This window comes from Macaca fascicularis, chromosome X (assembly GCF_037993035.2).
Source record: "Macaca fascicularis isolate 582-1 chromosome X, T2T-MFA8v1.1".
Classification (NCBI taxonomy): domain Eukaryota; kingdom Metazoa; phylum Chordata; class Mammalia; order Primates; family Cercopithecidae; genus Macaca; species Macaca fascicularis.
The window spans coordinates 96,680,564-96,688,248 of NC_088395.1; the positions used below are offsets into that span (position 1 = coordinate 96,680,564).

At 37.7% G+C, this 7,685-nt stretch overlaps 1 pseudogene; it reads right to left on the bottom strand.

Annotated features, from left to right (window-relative positions):
- Nucleotides 1-373: 373 nt before the first annotated feature.
- Nucleotides 374-1,848, bottom strand: LOC102128168 (double-stranded RNA-binding protein Staufen homolog 2-like; annotated as a pseudogene).
- Nucleotides 1,849-7,685: the final 5,837 nt, after the last annotated feature.

Below are 7,685 nucleotides of genomic sequence, written 5' to 3' on the forward strand. Positions count from 1 at the left end.
AAAGTGGGAGAACTGAGTGTGAAATACTAACACCAAATGTCTGAAGGCATAATTTTTGTTTGTGGAAGACAGAGTGAAGAGATAAATGCACCTAATCAAGACCAAATGGAAGACAGTGAAGAGTATGAAAAATGTTTAAAAAGGAAAAGGAAAAAGAAGAAGGAAAATGGAAAAGAGACAGTCAGCAAAAGAATTACTAGACAGATCAAAAATAAGAGAAAATGAGGCATGTGCTTATGGCTCTTTTTTTTTTTTGTCTGTCCTTTGTGTTCCTAAATAACTTAAAATGTACGTGGCATGTAGGCCACACTAGCAGGCAAGAACGAGCCTTGTCATGGATAGAGATGAAAGATCTGAGGCAAATGAATTGTTTTATTTTTTGTTTTTGCTTTTAATTCATACCTGAAAGCCTTGAATCCTTGCTAAATATTCCAGTTGTTTTGAAGGTTGTACTGGAGAACAAGGGGGAGTAGGAGAACTTCCTTTTAAACCTGTGGCTTCAGCTGTAGAAGATTTTCCATTCAGAAGGAGTTCCTTGGCAATTGTAGCTGAACTATTCGATGTGGGAGATATACTGAAAAAATAACTTGAAGGTTGGTTCATATCTCTGGGTGACAAATAGCCTAGAATAGTGCCAGAGATTACTTTGTGGCGGCTGGCTTCCCTCTCTTGATAAACATCAGGAGACAGATGAAGAATTCCTTTTAGAGTATTATTTGTTGGTTCAGGAGACCCAGGCTTTGGATCACTCCATCCTTTGTTTTCCCCTGTTTTCTCAAGTTGATCCTGAAGATTAGTAGATGCTTTATAACCAAGTTGTAATAGCATTGGTTCTGCAGCTTTTTAAAATTTATTTTATTTATTTATTTATTTATTTTGCCTATCTTTTTATTAGGTCCTGTTACTGTAGCAGCTTCAGTGCCTACCTGCACATACATCACAAATTCTTGACATCGAGGCATTTCTCTTTCTGAAAGCAAAACATAATCTTGCTCCTTTTCCTTTTTGGCTTGTTGAATTTGCACCAGGCAGCTAATAGGGTTCATTCCTTGGCCATATTCTGGTTCGGCCTTTACTATAGTTTTGGGGTGTTTTAAAAAAAATAGTTTTGGCTTTTCCACCACAGGAAGAGGTGGAAGTTTTTTAAGCTCCTGTAATATGGTGGTTGCAGCACACTTCTTGGAGAGTGTTTTGCTATTTCCCTCTCCTTCTGTAGAGAACTCTCCTACTGACAGTCGAGTAGCAAAGCTTTTCATATGTGGTGGTCCACTTTCTTTAATAACCTCAAAACTAACGGGCATATTTCACTTCAGAGCAATTTCAAACACTAAGCTGATCTCAGACTTATCTGCATCTTTGTCATCATCCATATCCTTTCCTGATTCACCATTCTGAGGCAGTCTTTCTGGAATAGGTTCAATCTGCAGTGCTTGGAGGGCTTTCATTGCAGCATTGTGTCTAGCAGCTTGTCGAGTCTTTCCTTCCCCCAAAAATTCATTATTTCCTACAGTGAGCTGAACATAAAAGATCTTAGGCATTGGGCAATGATACCTCTGATGGTACAGGCCCCGAAAGTTGTAATTAGCTCTATAACTTGGGAATGGCTTTGGATCTAATGGCCTGTAGATGGCAGGTTCTGCCCCTTTTCATAGCAAGCACGTTCAGTTCCGCAGTGAGTGTTATACTGCCTGGGTTAATGTTAACATTACTTTTGGGTGGCTTCTAAACCGTTTTGGGAAGCGTAGATTCAGCCAAAGCTTTATTAGCAACAGGCTGTTGAGCCTTCTTTATACTGCTGCCTTCAGATTCCCATGTCCGCTCACCAAGACTCAGTTGCGCTGAGAACATCTTTGAATGAATCAGAAGTTTATACTGGTGTTGGACTCTATTGAAATGGGCTAACTCATTTACCAGACACATTGCAGTTTTCTCTTTTGAGTTGGCCAATTTTATCTTGGAGAGAAACTGATTTATCTGAAGCATGTTAAGACAATATTGACCAAACTGCTGTATCCCTTACGGCTCCAAAAGCTTCTGAGCCTTGGTCGAATTACTTTGTGTATCCTTGAGTTCTTCTTTTTCTGTCTTCTTCTTCTTTCCTCCTCCTCCTCCTCCTCCTCCTCCTCCTCCTCCTCCTCCTCCTCCTCCTCCTCCTTCTTCTTCTTCCTCTTCCTCTTCCTCCTTCTCCTTCTCCTTCTCCTTCTCCTCCTCCTCCTCCTCCTCTCTTCAGTCTTTAAAAAGTAAGCTAAAATCATCCTTGTGGTAGGCAGCCTCTCCACTCTGCCTCCCGCCGCCCTGCGACCTTGCGCGGCCATTGTTTGCTGCGCTGCTCCTGTAATTTGGCCTGTAGTTTGTTTTGTTTGTTGTGTTTTTGCCAGGTTTTAGTTTCAGGGTGATACTGGCTTCACAGAATAAGTTAGGGAGATGTCCCTTATCCTCATCTTTTTAGAAGAGTTTCAATAGAATTGGTATCACCTCTTCTTTGTACATCTAATAGAAATCAGCAGTGAATCTTTCTAATGTGAGGCTTTTTCTGGTTGGTAGTTTTTTTGTTTGTTTGTTTGTTTTGTTTATTTTTTTTTTTTTCTGTTTCAATCTCAGAACTTCATATTACTCTGCTCAGGGTTTCAATTTCTTCCTGATTCAATATTAAGATGTTGTGTGTTTTGAGGAAGTTATCAATTTTCCCTGGATTTTCTCCTAGTTTTTGTGCATACAAGTGTCCATCATAGTCCCTGAGATTCTTTTGTATCTCTGTGGGATCCTTTGTAATATCACCTGTCTCATTTCTGATTGTGCTATTTGGATCCTCTCTCACTTTTTCTTTGTTGATCTGGCTAGTGGCGTATTGATCTTGTTTATCTTTTCAAAAAACCAACTTTTGTTTTGTTGATTATTATGTACATTGGGATCTCATTTTGGTCAGTTTGCTAGCAAGGGCGAATATGTGACTTACCCTTGGCAAATTCGTGTGGGTCTACAGCAACCTCAATTCTTGCCTCCTCAGAAGAAAAAATTTGACTGAGGGGTACAAGGCAGAAAAAGAGACTGAGGCAAGTTTCAGAGCACGGCAGAAGTTTATTAAAAAGCTTTAGAGTAGGAAATAAAGGAAGTACACTTGGAAGAGACCCAAGTGGGCACCTTGGAGGTCAAGTGCCCTGTTTCACCTTGAACATTGGATTTTATATGCTGACCTACTTCTGGCATCTTGCACCCCTTTCCTTTCATTCTTCCCTTAGGGTGACCTACCTGCATGTGTGGTGCCCTGGTTGCACTTGGGAAGTGAGTATGTGCAATGTATTTACCGGAATTGTATGCATGCTAACCTGAGGCTTTCTTCCCTTTTGCAGTATTATGCCCCTGGAAGGTCGTACTGCACCATTTTGTCTCTTAATGCACACATTGAGCCCATTCACCCATTTCCTGAGATCTTATTGGAAGCTGCCAATTACCGATTTCAAGTGTTTTTATCTATTGGGAAACTGCCTCTTCCTGGTGTTGGCTGCAATCAATTGCCATTTTAGAGAGGCAATGTGACAACTGCCAAACCATCATCTGATGGTGGCCTGACCTTCCTACTGGCTGGGGGAGAGCCCTCTCCTGCGCTGCTCATGCCTGACTAGCTACCTACTGTAACAAGTTCAGCTCACATTTTCGACATATCACTTCTTCTTCTAGCTTTGGGGTTAGTTTGTTCTTATTTTTCTAGTTCCTTCAAGTGTGAACTTTGATCATTAGTTTGAGATTTTTCCTAACTTTTTGAGGTAGGTATTTAGTGCTATAAACTTTCTTCTTAACACTGCTTTTGCTGCTTTATAGAGATTTTTATATGTTGTGTCTCTGTTTTTATTTATTTTAAAGATTATTTAATTTCTTCCTTACTTTCACTGTTTACCCAAATGTCATTCAGGAACTAGTTGTTTAATTATCATGTAATTGTGTGTTTTAAAGAGATATTCTTGGTATTAATTTCTGTTTTTATTCCAGTATGGTCGAGATTATGGTTGGTATTATTTCTATTTTTTTGAATTAATTGAAACTTGGTTTATGACCAAGCATATGGTTGATCTTGGAGTATGTTTCATGTGCAGATGAGAAGAATGTATATCCTCTTGTTGATGGGCAGAGTATTCTGTAGATGTCTATTAGGTCCAACTGGTCAAGTGTTGGGTTTAAGTCCAAAATTTCTTCTTAGTTTTCTGCCTAGAAAATCTGTCCACTGCTGTCAGTGAGGGGTTGACATTCCCCATTTGTTATTGTGTGTCTGTCTAAGTGTTTTCGTAGGTCTAGAAGTACTTGTCTTATGAATCTGGGTGCTCAAACGTTAGGTGCTTATATATTTAGGATAGTTAAGCCTTTTTGTTTATTAAAACCCCATATAATTATATAATGAGGTTCTTTTGTCTTTTGTTACTGTTGTTAGTTTAAAGTCTCTTTTATCTGATATAAGAGTAGTGACCCCTGCCCTTTTAAGTGTCCTATTCACACGGTAGATCTTTCTCCAACGCTTTACTTTGAGCCTATGGGTGTCATTTATGTGCAGGATGGGTCTCTTGAAGACGTTAGATAGATGTGTCTCTTTAAAAATCCAACTTGCAACTGTGTGTCTTTTAAATGGAGCACTTCAGTCATTTACATTCAATGTTAATATTGATATGTTAGGTTTTGACCCTATCCTGAAGTTGTTAGCTGCTTGCTTTGTAGTTTCAGTTGTGTAGTCGCTTTGTATGGTATTTCCCTCTCAGTGTCTCCAAGCATCTCCACAAGTTAACGCCAGGGCTTGGGAGAAGCAAAATGCTTTCCTTCAGCCTGGCTGCTCAAATTCCACAGTGGAAAGAGGAGTCACAGAGAGGTTCTCTGCCTCTCTCATGTACTGGGGCATAAATAGGCATCTAATAAATGTCATTGAATGGAGATTTCCAAGTCAGAAAGTCACAAAAACGTATACTAACTCAGTGTAAAGTAAAATAGGGGAGAATCAGTAAACAACAGCTCTCTACCCTGAGTTTATAAGATGAAATTTGAACAGAATTATTTCTACCACTTGGGGGTTATGATTAATATTGTTTAACATTTTCTGATGTTTGCTCTCTTTGTCATTTCTCATCTTCTAGATTTACTGATTCAAACATATGCACATGCATGAACCATAAATATGGAAGCATGTATTCGCACACAAATATATTTTCTCTATTTCACTATTTATTTTATTAAAGCCTATTTAAAAATATTCCATCATATAATCCCAAATAACAGATGATATTATGTATGTGCAATTTAAGCTCATAATGAATAACTTTCATAGGATGATAAGAAAGTATAGAATGAAATTAAATTAATGTTTCAAAACTGAAATCTGGTGACATTTGATGCAAATTTACTTGTTTCCAGTGAACAGAAGAAAACGTTCAGTAATGAAAGATACAGTTTTATGCTACAGTGTATCAAAAATAAGAACTGAAGAGTTTCAGCTGGTCAACTACGACTCACCTTAAACCTCTGAACATGACAATTTTGCTTCAGGAAATATGGAGATGTTCTCATCTTAAAATCAAAAGCAATCACAGATTTCTATTACTTTGTAGTCCTTATTAATACAAACTAATGTGAGGAAATAAGCAAATTTGAGATAAGGTGTAAGGTTCAATTTTATGAATACTAACATGTTTTATGAATAATCTGACTTTTCACACTCCACGGTTGAATATGAAGATAAGTATAAAACATCATTGAATAGGGACTTAAATTTAATTACTTATTTATAAGCCTGTGATAAATGCAATTAGTTTCACACAAGGTTTTTTTTACATATATATTTATATGTAAATATGTAATCCATATATCATATATTATATTATATATCATATATATTATATTATATAATAATAATTATTTTTATTTCAGATAAGAGAAAATTTATTATAAAATATTAACTTATGTACATTAACTTGTTTTCATTTTTCTCTGTTCCCATTTTTTTTTAAGTGGTTTGCATTTGTTTGTATTTTTTTAATTATTATTATACTTTAAGTTTTAGGGTACATGTGCACAACATGCAGGTTTGTTACATATGTATACTTGTGCCATGTTGGTGTGCTGCACCCATCAACTCGTCAGCACCCATCAACTCATCATTTACATCAGGTATAACTCCCAATGCCATCCCTACCCCCTCCTCCCTCCCCATAATAGGCCCCAGTGTGTGATGTATTATATATTATATATATATATAATATGTATATTATATAATATATATTATGTAATATATTATATGTAATATATATTCAATATATAATTTATATAATATAATATATAAAAATATAATATATGATATATAATATATAAATATATATGTGTAAAATATATGATATATAATATATTCCTTTTTTTTGGAAAGTGGAATGCCAGTTTAGTTTTCCAAACCTGTTGAGAATCACATTGGACCTCTTATAACAAGTGTGCAATTTCAAGTACCTCTGTATTTGTATTATAATAGCATTTTACTAAAAAGATTATGTATAGTCAACACCTAGCATTGCTATTGTAGAGAAGAAAAGGTGCTTTATCTTCCTTTCCCATTGCCATAACCATTATCAGGTTTATAGTTGATACCTTTATAGCAAAAGACAGATTAACAATGGAAAACGAAACAAATTCATTATATGACACGGGAGCCTTCAGAAACGAAAAGCCGAAGACCTTGGAAAAAGTGTGCTTTCACGCTAAGTCTGAGGAAAGAAGTAGATCGTTGTGGAGAAAAGTGATTGGACACAAAAGGTATAATCTAATGGTAATAAACTGAGGAGGGAACCCAGCAAGGCCTGTTTGTTCAGTTTCTTCTTGACCTCTCTGTTTGGCATTCCTTTCCTCTGGATATGCAGCAAGACAACAATAAGATCCACATGAGGATCTTATGACAAATGTTCAGAGGGCAATTTTCCTAAGTTTCATGGTTTCCGTTTGGGGAGAATTAGAGGTGGGAGACAATAAGGTGGGATAAGGTCAGAGAGACTTTCTAGCTTCTGAGTCACTGCTATCTCCTTCAACTCAAAAATACTTAGCATGCCAAGGTACCATATTTTAAGGCATGGTCCCTGAGCCCTGATTATACATACAGTACAAAGCAAAAGAACAGGCATCATCCTTTTTGATACTCAATATACCCATTGTAGTAGACAGAACAAGAAGTATTTTTTTATTTTTTATTTTTATTATATATATATATATAGAGAGAGAGAGAGAGAGAGACAGAGAGAGACGGAGTCTCGCTGTCATCCAGGCTGGAGTGCAGTGGCGTGGTCTCGGCTCACCGCCAGCTCCGCCTCCCGGGTTCTCGCCATTCTCCTGCCTCAGCCTCCCGAGTAGCTGGGACTCCAAGTGCCCGCTACGACGCTGGCTAATTTTAGTAGAGACAGGGTTTCACCGTGTTAGCCAAGATGGTTTCTGTGTCCTGACCTCGTGATCCACCTGACTTGGCCTCCCAAAGTGCTGGGATTACAGGCGTGAGCCACTGCACCTGGTCAAGAACTATTTTTTTTTTTTTTTTTTTTTTTTTTTTAGACGGAGTCTCCCTCTGTTGTCCAGGCTGGAGTGCAGTGGTGTGATCTCGGCTCACTGCAGCCTCCGCCTCCCGGGTTCAACAGATTCTCCTGCCTCAGCCTTCTGAGTAGCTGGGACTGCAGGCT